Consider the following 24,265-nt stretch of genomic DNA (forward strand, 5'->3'; position numbering starts at 1 on the left):
ATAAAGAACACTTACTCATGCTGTACATTTGACTTGCATTTCATTCAGAAGTGATCACCTCTGAAAACATTCAGGCGCGAAAACCGCAAATTTGCTGTTTATCCTCCTTTGAAATGTACAAATTTTAGCCAGTGGGCCCGTAACCAAGGAAGTTTGGGGTAAGGAACAGGGTTTTGGGAGGGAAACAGGCAGCCAAAAATACACCTCTTCACCATCTATGCATTTGCTTCTTTGACTGATGCCAGGTTTGTGTACATGATGACAGGCTCTTGAAGGGGCTGGTTTAAAACTGACTAAACACTTTTGACTATTGGCATAGCTGCCGAGTTGTCTCACATGCGTCAGCACAGAAGAGTCATTCATATCAGCGGAAGAGCAACTTATTACATTTTAATGAAAGATAACAAGGTCAAAATTAAAAAAAAAAATGCAATTGCAAGATGCATATTGCAAGGTTCCATCTTGATTTCATGCTCACATTAAAGGTGAATAATTTCTCATTGTGTAATTTCTCTGCCACTAGCTGCACCGATTTTTTTTTTTTCTTTTTTTTTTTAAAATGATGATTTTTGTAAAATAGGTTTTCAGAACACTTTCCCCTTCCTTTTTTTTTTTTTTTTTTTTTTTGGTCATCAAACAGCCCATTGTTTGTGCTAGTGTTGCTGTGTCAGGAGGCTCAAACAAAGAGAGCAATGTCACAGAGCCACAGTGTTGACACTTTTTAAAGGAATCAACCTTTGAATGTTGTCTCTACATATAAAAGGGATAGTCATCCAAAAATGAAAATTCTCTCATAATTTACTCACAGTCATGCCATCCCAGATCTGCATGACCTTCTTTATTTTGCAGAACACAAATTAAGATTTTTAAAAGAATATCTCAGCTCTGTAGGATCTCACAATGCAAGTGAGTCGGTGCCAATCTTGAATCTCCAAAAAGCACATACAGCCATCATAAAAGTAATCCATACAACATTAATTAGAAATAGATCAATATTTAAAACTTTTTTACTGAATTTTTTTGCTTCCAGCCAGCTGTGGTATGCACGTTCACAAGGATGGAGATCAAACTGCCTCTCGCATTATGTAAGCGTGTTGGAATGTCGATATCGTCAGATCCCTTGGCTCGTCCGAAATCGGCAGGGGAAAAACGTTTACTGCACACCCTCAATTTTTTGAGTGACTCAATGGGTGTTTTGATATCCCAGTGAACAGCAAGCAGTCATAGCTTCAGTTTCTCAGGATCATTGATAAGAAATATGTGAAAAATGAATCTTTCCACTTGCGATGATGGCCGTGGATGTAATCTAACATTTTTAGGATAAGCACACTCAAGCACCATCTTGAAAAAGTAACAGAAACAGATACAAATACAAATCTAATCAAAGCTCAGAGCCTCCATGTGATGCAAACAGACCCTCCAGTCATGCAGGCAAGATGGATCAGATGGCCTCAAGCCAGCAAGACAGCTGAGGGGCAGAAGTTTGACAAGGAAGTGGACATGGTGCTGGAAACAACAGCAAAAAGGGATGCAGAGAGGAGGCTGAACACTTTTACAACCATCAATGTGAGCATAGCAGCTGAGAGGTGTGGTCTAAAGGAGGGAGGAAGCAAGCAACCATACTTGAAGAATGAGAGGGCTGTTAAAATCCACAACATCAGGAAGGAATTGAAAGCATTAAAGAAATAACACAAGGTTGCAAGGGAGGAGGAACAAGTACCACTTGCAGAACTAAGAGCTCTTCTCAGAAAGAGGCTACTAACTTTACACAGAGCCGAACAACATCGTATGAGAAGAAGGGAAAAAGCTAGGAAGTGGGCAATGCGAAGCTGTGATTACACCACCAGAGCCAGTTAAATCATTCAACCTGAGAGAGCCTCTCTTGAAGGAGATCCAGGATGTGGTGAGGAAAGCCAGGTAAAGTTCAGCGCCAGGACCAAATGGTACAACCTATAAGGTTTACAAACATTGCCCAAAGTTGCTACGATGGCTCTGTAAGATCATTCAGGTCAACTGGAGAAGAGGCAGGGCAGCACAGCAATGGAGATCTGCAGAAGATGTATGGATTCCTAAAGATGAGGACTCCAAAGACATAAGTCAGTTCAGGATAATTTCTTTGCTCAGTGTGGAAGGAAAGATTTTATTCAGTGATGTGGCAAAAAGACTTACTGCTTTCTTCCTCAAGAACCAATACATCGATACCTCAGTGCAGAAAGGTGGTATTCCTGGTGTACCAGGTTGTTTAGAGCACACTAGAGTTGTCACACAGTTTCTCTGTGATGCCAAGGAGAACAAAGAGGACCTGACGGTGCTGTGGTTAGACCTGGTCAACGCATATGGTGCTATGCCACACAAGATTGTCCAGGAGACTCTGGAGAGACATCATGTTCCAGCAAAGATGAAAGACCTGATACAGGATTATTACAGTGATTTCAGCCTGAGAGTCTCAGCAGGATCATCAACATCAGACTGGCACAGACTGGAGGATGGCATTATAACAGGCTGCACCATATCAGTGAAGCTGTTTGCTCTGACGATGAATATGTTGGTGAAATCAGTGGAGCCGCAGTGCAGGGGCCCCAAGTCCAGGACAGGGATTCATCAGCCACCAATCCGGGCATTTATGGATGATATAACAGTGACCACTGAGTCAGTGCCTGGAGCTAGATGGATCCTGAAGGGGCAGCCTGATGAATCAAGATCCTTGGTGCTGAAAAAAGTAGAGTCATGGACAGATTTTGGTTCTCCATCGCAGATACACTGATTCCTACAGTCTCTGAGAAACCAGTCAAGAGCTTGGGGAAGGTTATAAACAGTAGCCTTAAGGATGTAACATCAGTCAAGAGCACATGTGAGGAGTTGGATGGGTGGCTGAGTGAAGTGGTCAAGACAGGCCTCCCAGGAAGATTTAAGGCATGGATTTACCAGCACGGTGTAAGGGGGAGGCCACCCAATGGCCCAAGGATGGTATCCAATGGAGTGGCTGAAGGTCTCCTGCGCATTCTCTCTTATCGTGCGCATTAAGTTTAAGTTATTTCGTTCCAATTAAATAACTATATTATTCATGATCCCCGTTTATTTTATCTGACTCCAATTATAAAAGTTTCCAAGAATATATTAACTATGTGTCAAAATATCAAATTGATTGATTTATGACATGTGATTTATGACCCCCCTGTCACCCGTGATTGACAGATAGAAGATAGTCCGGACATGTTAAAGAACATGTTTGGACATGATCTTCCAGGGATGTGTTGGCCAGTCAGCGGATGTCAGTGATTGTTTATGGTGTGTTTATGTTAATGATGTCATACCTCTCACCATTGTTCCTTCCTGGTATGCTTTTCACACCTTCATCACTACCTACATCCTGAATTTGTTGTTTACATAATGGTTTAAGATGCCGTAGTTAAAACACAGAAGACACTCTGCAACTTTCTGCTACAATGGCTGCTCCGAGAACTCCTAAAATCCCTAGAAGAGTGATGTGTATCTCACCAACAAGAGGACCTGTTGAAATGAGAGAGGAACTGACTTTTGCGCTAAGGAAAAACAAAATGTTAGTTTGACAAAGTTTCTTCATGAAGATGTGGATTTTGCGAAACGTGATTTCTCATTGTCTGGTAATCGTGTAGGAAGATATGTGTTTGACAAGGTGATGCAGACTGTGAAACTCTATGCTGTGGATATTGGAGCTGATTTTACATCACAGGAACCCTGCCTGATTTTCCCTGCCAAAGACTGGTTTATGTTTTACAATTACATTTGGAGAGATTTTAATGACTGTGGCGATGAGCTTCTGTACATCGGTGAGTGGGACGCCATATCTTATATTTTTTGCTGCAACGACAAGACAAAGCTCCTCGAAAGTGCATGGCCTATTCCTGAGTCTGAGCATCACATGTACTATGACATGAAATTTTTGTTTCAGCGGAAAGATGTTCGTATGCTTGATGACATTTTTACCTGTATTGACAAGATGTTTAGATGGTGTGACATGTATGATCGCTACAGTTCTGTAAAGACGATATTGTTTCACCCTGAGTAGGGCGTCAACAAACCCAAAGACCGCCTCTTAAGTCCGCCCCCATATTACAGCCATTAAAAACTCCAGCAGTTCAGTACATTCGCTACATACATTCACCATGTCTCAGGAATCTATGACTGTCTACTGCTACACCAACACTCCTGAGACTACACCAGCAATGCCTGATGACAATGAAACACCGCTGGAGCCCCACCCACAAACTTGTGACAACAACTGGTTGGATACATTTTGCAAGGATCTGGGGTATCACAACCTAACCTTCCTTACAAAGCCGTACGGCAATGCTGGAGCAATAGCTGGAGCTGCGGCCTATGCTGGGATTGATGACACAGACAGTTGTATCTGCTCTGACGGCTTCAAAATCATAAAAGCGACTGTTGTGGTCCTTCTGGAACATCTCATCAACAAAAAGCTGAAAGAACTCTGTTTGGGCTGTGAGGTGGACCATCCGAGTCAGATTAGACATTCCTGCTTGTTTGAACCTGACGCTTATTTCTTTGAAGCGTACTTTGAGGAACTGTCTCATAATCTGGTTAAACCTGGACTTAAACACATCATAGCTCAAGCATTGAGCCAGTGTAGTTTGAGGATTCACCCTCAGAGGATTCAGGGGACGGTGGACACTATTATGCATGAACTGCGTGACGAAGTTTACATTGTATAAAAGCTTCGTGAAGTCAGAGAGAAAGTTGTGGATGTCAGCAGCGAACAGATTATCTATGATGCCGTGGACAACTGGAAAGGCTCCGCACAAGTTGCCTGTGTGTGATACTGAAATGGGGAAAACATGCTGTCCGACAGGACTAGCAAAGTGTCTACTTAAACGTTGTATTAGATGTGAGATGATCAGCTTAATGTACAAAGTCATTAATGACTGTGTTGATGTTCCTGTTGCTGTAAACGAATGTGGTGTTTATCCCAAACGTTTAACAAACCTCAAGAAGCAAATGTCTGTTGTAAGAGGCATATCAAATGAGTGGACAGATTTGATGCATATGTGTATTCATGCGGGCGATCCAATTTGTGCTAGACCTGGTGAATGAATGTGGCAGTTGTATTAGAATTGCTGACATAATCTGTATGTGTACATATGTGACTGATTATGTGTAATCACAGTGTCAAGAAATGACCAGACTGATGTTTGTGAAATTATTGAAACACTAGTTTATTACATTCTTGAGAAAAATATTGTGATGTGTATAAAATTTCTACAGTACCTCGATGCTGTATGATGCCAATGTTCTCTTTTACTGAAATAAAAACCCAAAAACACTTAAACCATCTGAGTTATTCTTTTGTGGATATTGAAGTGACAATATGTCAGAAGAAATGAAAATTATTTATTACACACCTTCTAACCCGGGTTTTTTAGGTGGTAAAAAATGTTTAAAAGATGGTGTTTTAAAAGAAATGGGTGTTCGTTTAATCGATAAACAAGTTTCAGCCTGGCTCGCCGGTGAGGATGCTTACACACTACACAGAACTGCCCCTCTAAAATACAAAAGGAATTGGGTTTTTGTCTATGGTACTGATATGCAGTTCCAGGCCGATCTTGTTGATATGTCTGCATATGCCAAGGAAAATGACAACAATAATTTTCTGTTGACGTGCATAGATCTGTTTAGTAAATATGCATGGACGCGTGTGTTAAAAAACAAGAGCGGCACCGAGGTGACTAAAGCTTTTGAATCTATACTGAAAGAGGGATGTGTGCCACACAAATTACAGACAGACAAAGGAAAGGAGTTTTTTAACAAGCATTTTCAAAGCATGACAAAAAAGTACAACATCACACATTTTGCACCCGCCACAGAATTAAAAGCCTGTGTCGTTGAGCGGTTTAATAAAACCTTAAAAGGTAGGATGTGGAGGTATTTAACAGCAACAAACTCCAAACACTACATCGATATACTTCAAGACATAATGGATGGATTCAACGTCAGCTATCACAGAAGCATCAAGATGAGACCGGTTGATGTGAACAAAGAAATTGAATCTGTGGTGTTTCATAATCTATATGGATCTAGCGGGGGGTGCGGTGTTACCCCAAAATTTAAATATAAAGTTGGTGACATTGTTAGAATTTCTAAAGTAAGAGGCCCATTCACAAAAGGGTATGAGGAAAACTATACGCAGGAGTTTTTCACTATAACAGTGTGCATCCCACATGACCCACCTTTCTACAGATTGTGAGATTATGACGGCGATATCATCGACGGCGTTTTTTATGAGGAGGAATTACAAAAAATATTTGTGAACAAAAATAAGACTGGCTTGGATGGCCTGCAAAATTCGCATCATGGATTGGCCAGAAAGAATTGGTTGATGTACAGAAGCCATAAAAACAAAAGACCTACATAGGTAGCACACATTCATGTAAAAACCAACCATGACTGAGGGTGGATTTTATGTCACACTGCCCTGCAATGCCTCGTTATCTGTTTACTGGAAAACCTCATATCTAGTTATACAACCAGGTTAGCAGGGACTCGCGGGGGGTACCAGTCTTTAGTTTATCCAATTGATGATGTGGAACTAACAACATCTTCTCTGCATACTCCATCCCCAAAGTTATCTAGAAGCAACCAAGCTGGAGATAAAAGGGATTGCGACGCTTAAGAGGGGCAGAAGAAATCCACCCTGTTGGTTTATCAGCCGTCTCTTTCTTTTAACCCCAATCTTCTTATCTGCAACAAATTTGATCTTGCTTTTCCTCCCCCTTAGCTTCTGGTATTGTTGTGACGAGAGTGGTATATTGCCGTAGAGCACATTAAGAGCTACTTCAAACAATGTCACAATGAACTCGTCTGTGGCAGACTGTAAAATAACTCGTCTCTGTTTGGGTGTTGCTTTTAATAATAATTTTAAAAGAGGCATGTTTCTACAAAGACTACAAAGTCAGTTTTTTTCACTACATTCTTTTCTGGATGTATACTACAGGATGTGTTGAAAGTAAATCTGTTCTGAGCCGATAGTGTTTGGGTGTTTTTGTTTTATAATCAATCATCAGGTATCCAAAAGGTTTGTTGGTTGCATCTTGATACCATCCCATAATAAATGTTATGTTCCAGGGATACATTTGCCTTCCTAGTACACTGACCTGATTGGTATCTCTGGGGTTCCCTATCTGTCACTCACTCAACGTTGTGTCAATGTAGTGACACTAGGGGTCACTCTTGGGAGCCCGAGACACCTCTGGTCTTTGATAAAAGGCCAATGAAATTGGCGAGTGGTATTCGCATACCACTCCCCCGGATATACGGGTATAAAAGGAGCTGGTATGCAACCACTCATTCAGATTTCCTCTTCGGAGCCAAACGGTCGATGTTTACTGAGCTGACTGTTCATTCACCTCTGCTGGATCTGACGGCGCATTTCAGTGGCTTCTCCCTCCTCTGCACTGGTACACTGCAGAGAATGCCCCTGGGCGCTTCAGCAGAAATAAGAGAGTATATTTCTCTAAAAGAGTATATTTCTCTAAAAGAGCGGCACACACGGAACGTCTTTTTAAAGATGCCTTTCTGTTTGTGTGTTATTCCTGGTTGATGTTCAAGATCGCTGTCTTTCATGTCTGGGCGCGACCCATGCGGAGACAGCATTCGTGGATGGATCATGTACTCATTGCGAGAACATGACCATGGCAACGTTGCAGTCGCGGCTTGCTTTTGTAAGAAAGCAAGCCACCCCAGCGGCTCCCTGCCTCGGTCCTTCTACCTATGGGTATGAGGCCAGCACGGCTAGCACTGGGGGCGATTTGGGGACCCCAATTGGACCACCTCTGCTGGGTATCCCCCCACGGACCTCCCATTCCCCAGCACACTCATCTGCCCCGATCGGGCTTCCGGATGAGTCAGCCAGCTTGTCTCACGGCGAGTTTGACCTCTTATTCAGAGCCCGCGGAGCTGATGAGCTCTCGAGCGCAGCATCGGAGAGCTGGCTCGTCCAGTCAGACGTGGAAGCCTCAGCTGGGCTCCCCCCCTCGGGTACGGTCACCCAGTCACAGGCTGATGCGGAAATGACGGACATGCTTTCCCGGGCAGCCGCAAGCATCGGGCTAGAGTGGAACCCTCCACTCTCCCCTGAACCCTCACAGCTTGATATTGGTCCCTGGGCTCGCGGCGTCGCTCACAGCCACGCCCCGCTCCAGTTCCTTTTTTCCTGGAAGTGCACAAGGTGCTGACAAGGTCATGGGAGGCACCTTTTACTGCCCAGTCCTGATCTTTCAGCTCGCCCACCCTCACTACCCTCAATGGTGGGCACGCCATGACTCTCCTGCAAGTCCACCAAGCCAAGGCGCTAAAGGAACTGCACGAGGGTAGTTCCACCCCGGGATTGATGCATGAGCTGCGCTTGGCAACCGACCTTGCTCTCTGGGCGACAAAGGTCACGGCGAGGTCTCTCGGGCGGGCGATGTCCACCTTGGTGGTCCAAGAGTGCCATCTTTGGCTCAACCTGGTCGAGATGGGAGAGGCTGACAAGGCACGGTTCCTTGCTGCCCCCATTTCCCAGATTGGTCTATTTGGCGACACCGTCAAGGACTTTGCCCAGCAGTTCTCGACGGTGAAGCAGCAGACGGAGGATATCCGGCACATCCTGCCCCGGCGCAGCTCAAGATCCCGCACCCCGCCTGCTTGTCGCCGCAGTCCGCCCCTTCGGCCCGGCCCTGGCGTGGAGCCCACCGCAGGAAGCAGACGCCAGCTGTCTCATGGCCGGCCACCAAGAACCCGCGAAAGGCTTTGAAGTGCCCCTGAGACAGGCGACCCAGGGATGATGAAACCCACTGCTTTGGAGCTGGTAAACAAATCTTTTGTTGCCTTTTCATTTAATTTCGTCGCATACCCAAGAGTTCAGCAAAAGAGCGGTTTCCTTGTTCTCTGGGTCAAATACCTATTTGGATCGCACTCAGAGCTATAGAGTCTCTGAGCAGCTCTTTGTCTGCTTTGGTGGACAGCGGAAAGAAAGCGCTGTCTCCAAGCAGCGGATCGCCCACTGGCTCGTTGACGACATAACAATGGCATATCATGCCCAGGACGTGCCGCCCCCGGCAGGGCTACGAGCTCATTCTACCAGGGGTGTAGCGGTCTCCTGGGCTTGACCAGTGGCACCACTCTAACAGACATTTGCGGAGCAGCAGGCTGGGCAACACCCAACACCTTTGCGAGGTTCTACAATCTCTGGGTTTAACCGGTTTCGTCCCGTGTAGTGGCACGCACAAGCAGGCAAGTCCGGGACAGTTGGCCGGGTGTATCACTTGTGCGTAGCGCCTTTCACCTCCTCTGAGCTGAAGACATGCACTGTTGACTCCCAGTAGTGTTCACAAACTGTGTTCCCTAGATGATTTCCTCCGAGCCCTGTGGCAGACAAGTTTGCAGAGAAACTCACTGCCGCCACAGTACATGTGCTAACTAAGCCCTGTACTGGGGTAGATGCTCCACATGTGGTGGTTCCATGTAGGTAACCCAATGCGATGTATATCTTCCGCTAATTCGTTTCCCTGTTGGTAAACAGTACCGCAAACAGTCGCTGCATTGCTTTGTTTTGACGGGGTACTTATAACAGTCAGGACCATTGCAGATATCACAAACATATTTGAAACGATGATCTCTATGGTTAGTAAAACCCTGGTAGCAGTAGTCACACACATATGGAGTACCTATGAACGCATTCAACTTCTTAATCATAAAATAGTGGCCATTGTGCAGGTACAAGAACACTGTCTTGTGATGATGAGTGTCATTGGATGTATACTTCTCCAACACACCAGTGCATGACCTATGGAAGACACTATTTTAATGTGTAACATCCGTTCAAACCGTGTGATATCATTAAACGCTATCTTATGCTGTTCTGAATATCCCGCCATCTTCTGCATCGCCGCTGCTATAGGTTCTAGATCTGTGTGTGGTTTTTGAGGGTTTAGAAAATGTGCCAAGCAGATTGCAAAACAGATTCATCCTGTTTCTGGTGATCACTTTGTTATGGGCAAGATCACGTATCTTTCGACACACACCCCCTTGTTTACTCCTTGCTATAGTCACATTTATATCCAAACTATCATCAACCCACACTTCAGAGTTACTTTGCATTATCTTTTCAATCTGATTTGTGAAGACATCCACACTGTAATCGTTGCTAGGTGACAAGACAGTGTTAACATCAGTGGTTAGACTAGGACCTCTCAATGTTATGTTAATTAACCCATCATCCCCAGCCAAAAGTCTGGAAAATGACACTAATTCGGACAAAATATCATGCAAAAATATAGCGTAGGCTGCTAAGTCTGTGGCAGATATCACATGCCGATGTATCTCCAAACTATTGAATCTGAGTCTCGGGACCACAGTATAACCACCAATGTCACCACCCTCTCTTACAAGCATGTCAATATCAGTGGGTGTTAATCCCATATTTGGTGCTGTAGGATCAAATGAATGATATGGATGGTTATCTGTATCCTCGCCCACCTGGTGAGAATTTAAAACACTGTCTAATGCTGAATTTGGATCTGGTTGATTGTCTGACATTGATCTCACAATGTGAATAATTCTAGCAATGTACCAGTTGTAGACTCAGATCTATTCATCTCCTCCATTGTCTGAATTAAATAGAGCAATGTTTCTGTGTTGCTGCACTGTTCAAGGGGGATCTCACTGTTGTCGCATCGTCTAAACCTAGCTGCTGGCCCCTGATCACAACCATCTGACTCCCGACAATGTTTTGCCATTTTTAAATCAGATCTTTTTTTTAATTTAAACCACACTTAGGGGTGTACACTTAAAATAACTAAAGATACAACTAAGGAAATAAAACTAGACCCATACAGTAAAAACAAAAACAGTACCGAAAACAACAACTATTACAACCAAACTAAAATGACATACAGTGGGAATAAATGTTGAAAAATAGATGGTATAAAAAATACACAGTTAAAAAATAACATTTTTACAACTCACCCGAGTTTCTTTTTAAGCACGACTACGACCTGCTTTAATAAGTCCGTTGTCAGGTTTTGATCGCGGGCTGCTCATTGGCTCACCCCACCATGCAAACGCTGTGTCGCTATCACTTGTTTAATCCAGTTACCTTGTTGTTGTAGTGTGGCCATCACAGACTATTTATAATAATCCTGCTTCTTCTCAAAGGTATCCAAGCGCTCCTCAATGGCATTAAAATGTCCCTCAATGGTCTTGAAACCATCCTGTATCAGTCCGATTATGTGTTTATTGTCTATAAGGGGATGTGATCCCTGTCTGTAAGCCTCCTGATTTGAAGGCAGAGCCTCAGGGTCGGAATCTGCCACAGACACCACGCGTTCGTTGGATTGATCATCCCGTTGTGTTTCTTTAGGTACCTGTGAAAATGCACAGGCGTCCCATGATTCTATCTGTTCATCACCCCAGCTCCGAACACCATCAGGTACCGCATGGTCATCCACAACCAGCTCTGTGAAAAAAAAAGAGTTAGGGAGGATATATGAATTAGGAAAAAGATAAAATAATGTTTTTAACATATTTATTTCTGTAGGCTTTGAGAAGTCGTACATATTGTTATACTATTTAAGACTTCAAGCCAACATCAATGTTTGTTCACAAACTTTAGCATTTAGTTACACACACACACACACATACCAGCTGATGCTCTGAGCGAACGTCTTGACCATTTCCATTCTGGTGTCTGTGGTATGAAATCAATATCTCTCACACCCCCATCAACTGGAGCGTGCACCTGGGCGACCGTAAATGCTTTATGTTTGAGTTTTTTCAGCTTTGTTGCAATGCCACCGCCGCTAGCCCTCGCCGTGTGATTTTTGCTTCCAGACACACCGATCTTGTTTACAAGGTTTGATAGATCTTCTGGGAAAAAAAGAACACATAAGAACATTTTAAACAAATCCAACAAATCATGTAAATAATGCTGCATTACAAACACTTACTGAGCGGAGGGATGTTAGTACTGTCTCACGTAGACGCACGCCCTGATGTTGAACTATGCTCAGGATTCGGCCTTGCTGGTAAATATTAAAAATATGATCATTCTACACATTCACAACACACTATACATAGACATGTAACTTATATAATTAGGTTTACGTACCACTCGCGTGGTTCAGGAATTGAATTTCCTCAACAGTGTCAGAAAAGTCTACATCATCCACAGCACCTGGAGCGTTACAGATCCTGTTTAAGCATTGCATCAGAGCCGTGACTCACTTATAAATAAATGTTCTTAATAATAATAATACGAGATAATAAAACACACTTACTGTTAAGATAGACAGCTATCTTCTCTTGAAGTACGATTGTTTCAAAGTAACAAAACTTTCCGGAAAAAAGTAATTTGAGAACGAAGATTCACTTATACCTCACAGATGCTAACACAACTGTAAGATCATGTCCAGATGTGTTCTTTAACATGTGATATGCTGCAATAGCAGCCACGTACACCTTCAGAGTAGAGGGAGACAGCTGTCTCTCCAGTCCCTCCTGTAGAAAGGACAACACAGACCCGACTGCGCATCTCCATGGATCTTCCCTGCGAGAAGAACACCAATTCGCAAAGAGATGCCACTCCACGAGCGTACAGCCGCCTCGTGGAGTGGGCTCTGGCCTGAGTGATCATGTCTACCACCACTGGCGGAAAGCCTGCTAGGTCCTCCGCATCCCTTCCAGGAGCCAGACGTGGAGATTCCAGAGGTCTGGCCGTGGGTCCCGGAGCTTGCCCTGCCCCTGAGTGAGAAGGTCCTGCCTCAGGGGAATGCACCAAGGAGGGGCTACTGCCAGGAGCATCAGGTCTGAAAACCAAGTCCGGTTGGGCCAGTATGGTGCAACCATCAGGACTTGCTGCCCGTCCTCCTTGACTTTGCACAACATCTGTACAATGAGGCTCACTGGGTGAAATGCGTACTTGCGCAGCCCCCGAGGCCAGCTGTGCACCAAGGCATCCATGCTCAGGAAGTACCAAAAGGGGCAGTGAGAGGACTCTCGGGAGGCAAACAGGTCCACCTGCGCCTCTCTGAATCTCTCCCAAATCAGCTGGACTGTGCGGGGGTGGAGTCTCCACTCTCCGCGGAGTGTTACCTGCCGTGAGAGCATGTCTGCTGCATGGTTGAGGACGCCCAGGAGGTGAGTGGCTCACAGAGACTTCAACATCTGCTGACTCCAAAGGAGGAGGCGGCGGGCGAGTTGTGACATGCGACGTGAGCCTACCCTGCCCTGGTGGTTTATGTATGCCACAGTTGCTGTGTTGTCCATCCGGACCAACACATACTTGCTCTGAATCAATGGCCAAAGCCTCCGCAGGTCTAGCGATACTGCCAGCAACTCTAGGCAGTTGATGTGCCATTGCAGGCAGGGCCCTGTCCAGAGCCCCGATACTGCCTGTCCATTGCACACAGCACCCCAGCCTGAATTCTGCTCTATGGGAACCCCTGCCCATAGAAACCGCAGGCCTGACCAAGGGCTGAAAGTTTGATGGCACCGAGGTGTGATAGTCATGCGCTGGGTGCTGTGGCGCCATGCCCACCTCGGGACTCGAGTCTGTAGCCAGTGCTGGAGCGGTCTCAAATGCATCAACCCGAGGGGAGTACCGCCGGTGAGGATGCCATATGCCCCAGAAGCCTCTGAAAGTGTTTCACCGGGACCGCTACCTTCTGTGTGAAGGTTTTCAGGCAGGCCAGCACCGACTGTGCACGCTCGTTCATAAGGCATGCCATCAGGGTGACCAAGTCCAACTCCATACCGAGAAAAGAGATGCTCTGTGCCGGGGAGAGCTTGCTCTTTTCCCAGTTGACCTGAAGCTCCAGTCGGTCGAGTTGCCGAAGCACAAGGTCCCTGTGCACACACAATAGATCTCGCGAGTGAGCTAGGATCATCCAGTTGTTGAGATAATTGAGAATGTGAATGCCCTTCTCCCTCAGTGAGGCCAGGGCAGCCTCTGCGACTTTGGTAAAGATGCGTGGAGACAGGGACAGACCAAAATGGAGGACCTTGTACTGGTATGCTTTGGCAAACCGAAGAAAGGGTCTGTGTCGAGGAAGGATCAATACATAAAAGTATGCGTCCTTCAGGTCGATGGCCATGAACCAATCCTGATGTCGTACAGACGTCAGGATGCACTTCTGTGTCAACATCTTGAACGGAAGCCTGTGTAAGGCTCTGTTCAAGGCACGCAGATCCAGGACTGGGCGCAACCCCCCCCCCCCTTGGGCACGATAAAATAACGGCTGAAAAAGCCCTTGTGCGACTCGGCTAAGGGGATGGGTTCTATCGCTCCCTTTGCCAGAAGGGTGGTGACCTCCACCCGAAGGACCGAGGCATCCTCGCCTCGCACTGCAGTGGAGAGGACGCCACTGAACCTGGGTGGCCGTCTGGCGAACTGGATTGCGTAGCCGAGCTGGATCGTCCTGATGAGCCATTGCGACAGGCTGGAAAGCGCTAACCAGGCTTCCAGCCTTTGCGCTAACAGCACCAGGGGAACGATTGGAGTTATCACGCCTGGGGTGGGTGGTTTGCGGCAAGGACGAGCAGACACCCCACCAGGAGGATCGTCCAGGGAAGGCGTGCTACTGCGCGAGCCCGCAATGGTGACCGGTGGCTGGGGCGGGCGAGCGGCCCCAAGAACCATCGTACTTAACTGCTTGCCGGCTTTCTTTTGATGGAAAACAAGGGAACGCAAGATACTTGCGTCCCGCTCGCTGACTGGAAAGACTTTCAGTGCCTGGCCATCGCGGGTGCTGGAGGGGCTGAGCATTGGAGAATGACCCAGGGAATGAGGAAACTGCTCTTTTCTGGACAATTTGGATGTCGGAGCCCAGAAGGCATCCGGTGATGTTAGGATACCCACCTCGTGCAGACCCAGGGGTGGGAGTGGGGCCCGTGTGCATACCTGGGTCAGAGTCGTCAATGAGAGCTGCCTCATCCCTGGGTCACCCGTCTCTGGACCGCCTCGAAGCCCGTCCGTGGTTCTTGGTGGCTGGCTGGCAGGCAGTTGGCCTGCCAGGATCTTCTTCTCAAAGGATCCTCTTCTCAAAGACCAGCGTACAGGCTCCGGTGGTGGGGGAGCAGGGGCCGGCACCGCAGGAGGACGGCCCTGGCGAGAGGCAGACAGGGCGTGGGACTTCGGAAGCCTATAGGCAGCCGAGCTGCGGCAGGTGTGCTTGATGGCCTCCGTCTGCTTCTTCACCATCGAGAACTGGTGGGCGAAATCCTCAACAGTGTTGCCAAAGAGCCCCCCTTGGGAGATGGGCACATCGAGAAAGCGGACCTTCTCGGCATCACGCATCTCTGCAAGGTTGAGCCACAGTTACCGCTCTTGGACCAACAAGGTGGACATCATCCGGCCCAGGGCGCATGCTGTGACTTTCATCGCCCGTAGCATGAGGTCGGTCGCGGTATGCAGTTCCTGCATATGCCCTGGGTCAGTCCTACCCTCGTGAAGATCTTTGAGCGCCTTGGCCTGGTGGACCTGCAAGATGGCCATGGCATGCAGGGCGGAAGCGGCCTGACCCGTGGCATTGTAAGCCTTTGCCAAGAGTGATGAAGAAAACTTACTCACTTTGGAAGGGAGTCTTGGTTGGTTCCTCCAGGTGGCTGCGCCTTGCGGGCATAAATGCACCGCAACGGCGCGCTCTACCTGGGGAAGTTCGACATATCCCTTAGCCGCTCTGCCGTCAAGGGTAGTTAGGGTGGACGAGCTGGCGAAGCATGTACGGGCAGAGAAAGGTACCTTCCACGACTTCGCAAGCTCCTCGTGCACTTCCGGGAAGAAGGGCACTGGGGCAGGCCGTGGCCGTGAGTCACGCTCTGAGCCCAGAAACCAATCATCTAGTCGCGAAAGCTCAGGGCAGGGCGGAGGGTTCCACTCAAACCCGATGTTCGCAGCCACCCGGGCAAGCACGGATGCCAACTCAGCATCCGCCTCATCCTGAGCTTTACTGCCCAAGAGCGGGAGCTCAGAAGATTCGTCCACTTCAGAGAGCAAAAGCCCACCCTCTGATGCTGCAACCGATGACTCATCTTCGTCGTGAGCCCCGAACAAGATATTAAATCTGCCCTGAGGCAGAACGCCTACCACAGAACGAGCGTGCTGGGGGCTGGGAGGTCTGCGGGGATTGAGCCGGCGGAAACACTCCCATATATACATTCAGATGTCCTGCAGCACTCGCTGATGCAGCCACCTGAGTTTCAACCCAGGACGGACTGGGTCGGGAAGCAGCGTTCGTCATGAAGAAGGAAGAGAGCCGCGATCACGACGTTCTCATGGGCATGTTTTCACAGTGAGAACATGACCCCTCCACGAAAGGTGCCTCGGCGTGCTGGCGACCCAAGCACTCGAGACAGATCTCATGGCCATCCGGGGGGAGAGATAACAGCCGCACCCAGTAGCACAAAGGTGAAAGGACATCTTTAAAAAGACTGCAATCGTTTGTGCGAGCTCTTTTAAAGAAAATATACTCTTTTGGAATATACTCTTTTAACACCTGTGGACTCAGCTGCCGAAGCACCCAGGGGAAGCACAACACTCAACCGTGCGAGGGTGACCGTTGATATGCACCATAAATTCCAGCAGCAGAAGATAAGGTGACGGGACGAACACACACACACATGCGCTCGGCTCCGAAGAACAAGTCTGAATGAGTGCTGCACGCCATCTCCTTTTATATCCGTTTGTCCGGGGCGGAGAATGGCATGCAAATTCCACTCGCTAATTTTCATTGGTCTTTTCTGAATAAAGCAAAGGTGACTGGGGCTCTCAAGAGCGAACCACTAGTGTCACTACATCGACACAACGTCGAGTGAGTGACAGACAGGGAACTTACAGATTCTTCCTTACAATAACTTTTGAGTTGTGAATGAGCTGGTTTTTAACAATAAATTGCAAGTAATGGGGTATTCCCAGAAGTCATTTTGTGACCTGTCATTTTTATCGTATGTTTCAGTATGTGTGTCTTGTCACATTTGTCAGTAGTTATGCTATATCAGGGTATATTTTGTTATGTTTCAATTAATGTATATTGTGTTAGTACTTTTTGTGTCACCCTGATGATCTCTTGTGTTTGTGTGTCTTTTTTGTTTACTGTGTATATATATATATATAAATATATATATATATATATATTTATATACTCAGGGTTGGGAGGTTTACTTTTGAAATGTATTCCACTACAGATTACAGAATACATGCTGTAAAATGTCATTTGTAACATATTCCATTAGATTACTCAAGGTCAGTAATGTATTCTAAATACTTTGGATTACTTCTTCAGCACTGGTAGATTTTTTTCACTTGTTTTGACTATTAAAACTCTGCCAGTACAGTAAGACAAAATACACATGTTAAAAATACATTCTCTGAAAAACCTAAAGATCTTATGCAGTGTTGTTTCTAAAACAAGATGTATTAAATTGATCATGTTTTAAGGATTTTTAGATACTTTTACAGGAAAACAATACAAAAATTATTATCAAAAATACGATTTTTACCCTAATATCAAAGGTCTTACTAGAAAAAAAGAAATTATGATCCAACGTGAATTTTCTTGATAAAATATTACAATCGTGCCTGGTAACGTGCATGTAAAATGGCTAGAAATAGCATTTTAGCTTAGCGTAAAGCTGACAATTTACACAAGGGTTATTTCTATTTCTTCTGCTCCAAACTTACTTCAAACTTACTTCTCTGTCTACTCGTCTGAATGTAACACATCATAACAAAGTGTTTCACCGCTGTTCAAATGCACATTGGATAGCATCATTTATATGTATAAATGTTTTCCATCTGAAAGGACTAAATATTAAATGAAACAAATGACAATAAAATGCAAAGTAATCTCTTCAGTAATCAAAATACTTTTTGAATGTAACTGTATTCTAATTACCAATGATTTAAATTGTAACTGTAGTGGAATACAGTTACTTATATTTTGTAGTTTAAATACGTAATACCGTTACATGTATTCCGTTACTCCACAAACCTGTAAATACTGTATATACAGAATATTCAATAAAACAGTTTTGCATCTTTTGCAGAATTGTTATACCATGGAGACTGATATTTCAACATTTATTGATTATATATGCAACAGGGCTGAAAATAATGCCTATTGAAAATGACCATTTCAGAAAAAGGTGCCAAATTCCGGTTATTTTTAATCAATTTTGGCATTTCATGTACCCTAAAACATCTATATGAATAAGAAAATGATCTTCTGCCATACCATAATACCTCAAATGTTGACACATTTTTACAGGACACCCATTTTTAAAACAAAAATTTTTATCACAGCTGCTAGTTGTTTTTCTGTAATTTTAACACTATTTTTTTTTACAGTGTGCTGTCTATGATATGCATGAGCTAATTGTTTTATAAGGTGGAGAATCTCCTAAAATAAAATGAAATGCAGATAATTTGCAGAGGTTCAACAGCAACTTGACTCTAGAGTTTAGAATCATGCAGGTGGTTGTCCAGTGGAGGCAGGGAGTGTTTGGGAGTGCCCTGGAATGACTGGAATGCCATGGAGTGTGTATACAGGTGGGCTGGGACACAAGACAAGATTGGATCAGACAGATAATTGAAAAACCAAGTCACAGACAGTAAACCAACAGCTGCATATAGCATTCTGCTCTAAACCTCAATCACTGAGAACAGGCAGTAGAAGGTTCTGGAAACAATCTTCCTGGGTCTGTGTATCGCAATCATTTGAACAAACTTGATAACAATCATTTCCCTGCTTAGTGTTGTACTGCAAACCTGCTGCCAAGGAAAATTTCTGGAGGTTGCTTTCTCCACATGTAAAGATTAATGAGCGTGCTTTGCCACAAATACATGATGTAGCCCTCTCAAGATAAATCAATAAGATTACGATAAGCTGTCCTCTTGAATACCAAACATTACACATGCAGCTGGTGCCAAACAGTTAAAACTAATGCGCTCCACATCTCACTTGGAAGTCTTGTGGTCCAGCATGGAAAATGACAGCATTCGTGTTGCAGATGTTTGTGTTTTCAGTCAAATGGAACTTTCTGGCAACCTTGTTCTGTAAGAAGTGTTTTTTGAATGTGAATGATTATATATATAATATAATCTGCATGTTTCCTGAATGCTAATGTGAGAGTTTTATGAAGAGGCGAGAGAGTGAGGATCCAAATGCAGAACTTTAATTGTCAACAAAAGAAGACACAACAATAAAGGACAATATTAGAAGACGGTAACACAACTCTACAGCAGTATGCTGACTACTCACAAACTACATACAAACAAAAACCGACACAAGAACAAAGAACAAGAGGGTATATATACACATGGGCTAACTAGAAGACGAAGAACACCTGGGATACGATCAGGAGAGAAACCAGGAAAACAGACATGACAATGATTACAAAAATTAAATAAACTTTATTATAAAAATAAACTTTCAAAATAAGAGTCCCTGGGGAAAACACAAGTATGACGTGACAGCTAAACTACATTTTTTAGGCTAAAAATAAATAAATAAATATATAAGTGTTAATCACACTAAAGCTGTTGATATACAAATAAAGTAAAAGTTTTTAACAGTAACTCTTGTTATAGTTCACCACTGCTTTAGCTCATCTAGCCCTGCACACACTATTTAAGGGATGTAATTGACATGTCTATGTTTGGCTCATGTCATTTGATTATTTTAAAACCTTATTTAAAATGCTTTTTTCCATTGAAATGGTATTTTAATAGCTGATTTATTTGTTCTGAATTAAGTTATTGGGTTTGAATTAAACTGATGGGTTTACGTTTATTTGATTTTACCTTTCATTTTTTTTTCATAATTGTCACTTAAGCATTTGGACCTAAATGCCATTGTTATCATTTTATATGGCTGTGGCATAGCTGTTATGAGAAACAACAACAACAATAACAAACAAAAAACATATAAAAACAACATTTAACAGTACAAATTATGGTAACACTTTATTTTAAGGATCCACAATAATGCACTAGTTGTGCACGAACAAGAAAGTCACTAATAATTAACTGCATGCATAGTGAGGCTATCTTAGTGTAGACAAGTGGAGAAATTTCATGTAATTTAACTCATCATAAATTGGACATGGCCCTTTTAAGAGTTTTGTGACACCTGCTTTCTGGCACTCTCTCGTGTTAGAGACATAAGAAGATACGTTGTGTAGGAGAGCTCCCAGTTTTGTTAATTGCCTGAGAATTCTTTGGGTAAATATCAAATTTTACAGAAAAATCTCATTTATTGCATTAAATATGTGTCAGAAGAGTCATATGTTAAAATTTAGTGTTTGTTATGGGTTATTTTTGAAGGATGCATATGGATTGCATGTGTGGAGTTTGACCACGTTTTTCATACATGTGATGACTGGGTATGCAAATTTAGAATTAATCATATCTTATTTAATGATTTATAGACCAGAGTGTTTTCCAGTTTAGTGAATAAGTGTAATGCATGTTATATGTGAAAACATGTGTAATGAGAATTCTATTGTTTTAAACGTCAAAACGTGTCCTTAAATTCTGGTTAAAAATAGGTAAAATACTGTGAGTGATTTAAGCACGTGATAAATGCATAAAATACTGTGAATGATATAAGAATGCATTAAGTATGTGTTGAAGAATATGGTTAAGCTAATGCCCTGTTGTGTGTTTTCATTTCATATTAGCCTCTACCGTATTTTGTATTTCATTTCCTTTTTTTATATACGGCCCCATCGACTGCTGTTTTTTTTTTTTTTTTTTTTGTCTTTCTTATAAACAGCCATCAGAATAAAACCTCAGAAGATATTTTGGCATTCTGTGTGGTTTATTCACAACCCACCGGCTACATTTTTTGGTACCAGGAGTGGGCTATCTGACTGTTGGGAGCCTAAAGGTCAGTATTTTTTTTTGTTTTTTTTTTCATGTTTATTTTGAAATACGGTAGAGGTGAAGATAGGTGCCAGTGGGACACAGAGTGGAGGCTGTCTTCTTTGGTGCAGTTATCCAGAGAACAGATGTCCACCAGAGGTGATATGGCAAGGTGATGAGACACCTATCCAGTGACTGTCTACAAGATTACATAGAATTATTATACAGACATTCGGCAACATACAGTATGCTTTGGTTTCAACATTACGGACTGATTAAGAGACTTTTTGTTTTGCCTACAAGTGAACTTTCACTGTTTTTTTTACTGAGTCAAACTGAAATAATTTGAACATTTCAAAATGTCACAATCAGATGATGATGATTCAGTGTTACAAAACACCAGTAGTGAACATGGTGCAGGTAGTAGTATGCATGATGTTCAGGGACAGATTCAAGAACTCATGACAGCATGACAAGCATGACAAAACCATGGCAGCTGTCGCCAATTTGAGAGCCTACCAGGTCTTATGTTTATTTGCCAACAGAGCGTCACATCCGTTTTGTGGTGATTTCAGCGAAGATGGGAGACATGTTGATGAGTTCACTGACAAAGTAGACAAGGTACTACATGCTAGAAATCAGACCACAGAGGACCAGTTAGACCAGTCATACTCTTCTTCTTAAAGGGTGTAGCCTTAGAAGAGGTTAGATTATGGATGGGGATGAACCAAAGTGACCATTTGACCTCTGTGTACCTGAGAGAAGCTTTTCGAGAAAAGTGCAGTGTTTCTCAGTTATTACAAACATTCTATAGCCATGAACAAAAGGAAGGTGAGGATGTTCGTGTTTAGTCTCATGCTTTGTCTAAAATTCTAAGTTCTATGGGAAAGATGTCCTGTCGCTAATCTAAAGATTAGTGGAGTAATGGACTCTTGTTTACTTGATACGGGAAGCCAATTCAGTACTATTTCTGATAGTTTCTTCAGAGAATGCCTGTCTGGGGAGGATGAAGATATGTTGTCCACAGCAGGTTAGCTGGAGATTATAGCTGCCAATGGTTTATACATACCTTACCTAGGTTATCCTGAGTTGTAGGTTGAAACCATTGGTATTACCCTACCAGAATGTGGTTTTCTAGTAGTCAAAGCCTCACAAAACCCTTCTGCTATACAAGCCCTCATTGGCATGAATATCATTAGCAGATGTAGACAACTGGTTCATGCAGGGTTAAAACTACCCTTGATGGAGAGTTGCAGTCTGATTGGAGGGAGGCATTTCAGCAGATGCAGAGTGCCAGCAGTCTAAAGAAATTAAGCATAGTCCAAATAGCTGGAAAAGACATGGTACACATACCTCCTTTATCAATTACAATGGTAATGGTCAAAGGAGCAAAGAGAATGTTAAATGATGGTTCATAGGACTTCCTGTTAGAACCAGTAAACACACCCTTACCTGGAGGTCTGATTGTTATTCCCTCTCTTGTGTCTTCAGAGAAACTGTTATTTCCTATACATGTTGTGAATCTCTCCCCAGATGATATCTGGCTAGAACCAGACTTGGTACTCTGTCTCGTGTTGAGAGTGTGAAGTCCAATGAGACGTGATTTCAGAGAATTTCTACTGATATTGGAGAGATCAGTGTAAACACAAAAGACAGTCAGTTATAGGTGGACAGCTCCGAAGAGTTTCTTTAATAAGCTACACATTGGTGGTACTCCTGAACAGCAGACACAGCTGAGTGATTTGTTGGTGAAGTTCTCTGAAGTTTTTGCTCTCGAGGATGAAGACCTTGGATTTACAGACAAAGTGCAATATGAGATTCACAAGGTGGATGATGTACTGGTGGCCCGGCCTTATAGGCGTATTCCACCCCTCAGTATAGGGAAGTCAGAGAACATACCACCAAGCTCCTGAAGAAAGGAGTGATCCAAGAAAGCACTACTGCTTATGCCTCACCTATCCTGCTAGTTAGGAATATTGATGGCAGTGTCAGGCTTTGTGTTGATTACAGGCAGCTGAACGCAAAGACCAAGCAAGACGCTTTTCCTCTGCCAAGGATAGATGAAAGCTTTGATGCACTACAAGGAGAAAAGTTATTTTCTTCCATTGATTTAGCTAGTGGATATCATCAGGTTGCTGTCTACAATTGAGACAGGCATATGACTCCATTTGCGGCTCCATTTGGGATCTTTGAGTATTCTTGGATGCTTTTTGGGGTTTGCAAAGGATCTTTGACGTTTCAACATCTTATGCAGCATTCCCTGGGTGATCTAATTTTTCAGATCATGCTAGTGTACATTTATGACATACTAGTGTACTCGCCCACTTTCCCTGAGCACTTGCAGAGACTGGAAGTAGCCTTTAACATATTAAAAGAAACAGGTCTCAAAGTTAAGCCTGAAAAGTGTAATTTCTTGCAGCAAGAAGTAACTTTCTTAGGTCATGAGATCTCAGCTCAAGGTATTGGTACTGATCCAGATCAAGTTTAAGCGGTCAAGCAATGGATAATTCCCAGTACAGATCAGAAATTACGCTCTTTCTTAGGGTTCTGTAGTTACTACAGAAAGTACATTGAGGGTTTTTCTAGAATTGCCGGCCCCCTTCATGATTCAGTGAATCTGTGTATCAAGCAGTTTGGCACAATAAAGAGAGAGTTTAGTGCTTTGTGGTCATTAGTGCCAATCAGCATTTGAGCTGCTGAAAGAGGAGCTTACTTCTGTTTCTGTGTTAGGGTATGCAGATTTCAATCGTCCTTTCAAATTGGAGACTGATGTGAACAGTGAGGGCCTGGGTGCTGTCTTATACCAGCAGCAGGGTGAGTGTAGGAGAGTCATAGCTTATGCCACTAGGAGACTTCGTAAAGCAGAAAGGAAAGACAGAAATTACAGTAGCATGAAGCTTGAGCTATTGGCCCTCAATTGGGCTATTTCTGAAAAATTCTGTGGTTATCTGCTGGATTCCAAGTTTGTGGTTATAACAGATAACAACCCTCTGTGCCATCTAAAAATGGCCAAACTCAGTGCAATTGTGCAAATATGTATCACTCAATTAGCCGTCTTTGATTTTGAGTCAAAATACCGCCCAGGACGGCATAATGCAGCTGCTGATGCCCTCTCTGGGCAGCCATCAGCAGTGGAGCCTGCAACTCCTGAGGATGCAGAATATGACAACTGTGTTATCTGCAATATAATAAACAAAGGAACTGCCTTAGAGCCTGACTTAGTGATGACTGGTGCTGTGCTGTAGGGTTAGACAGATTCATGCTTTAGAGTGTGGAGTAGAGGAAGGCAGTAACCCTCAAGGAAGTATGCCTACTGTGCCGGGTAATACAACAGCTGAACTGAAGGATTTTCAATTGAAATATCCCACTCTG

The 24,265-nt window shown here is 43.9% G+C and overlaps 1 pseudogene; it reads left to right on the top strand.

Moving 5' to 3' along the window:
• The first annotated feature begins 1,404 nt into the window (after positions 1–1,404).
• LOC127421034 (uncharacterized) lies at positions 1,405–3,954 on the top strand (annotated as a pseudogene).
• Positions 3,955–24,265: the final 20,311 nt, after the last annotated feature.

The sequence above is a fragment of the Myxocyprinus asiaticus genome, chromosome 30 (genome assembly GCF_019703515.2).
Source record: "Myxocyprinus asiaticus isolate MX2 ecotype Aquarium Trade chromosome 30, UBuf_Myxa_2, whole genome shotgun sequence".
Taxonomy (NCBI): domain Eukaryota; kingdom Metazoa; phylum Chordata; class Actinopteri; order Cypriniformes; family Catostomidae; genus Myxocyprinus; species Myxocyprinus asiaticus.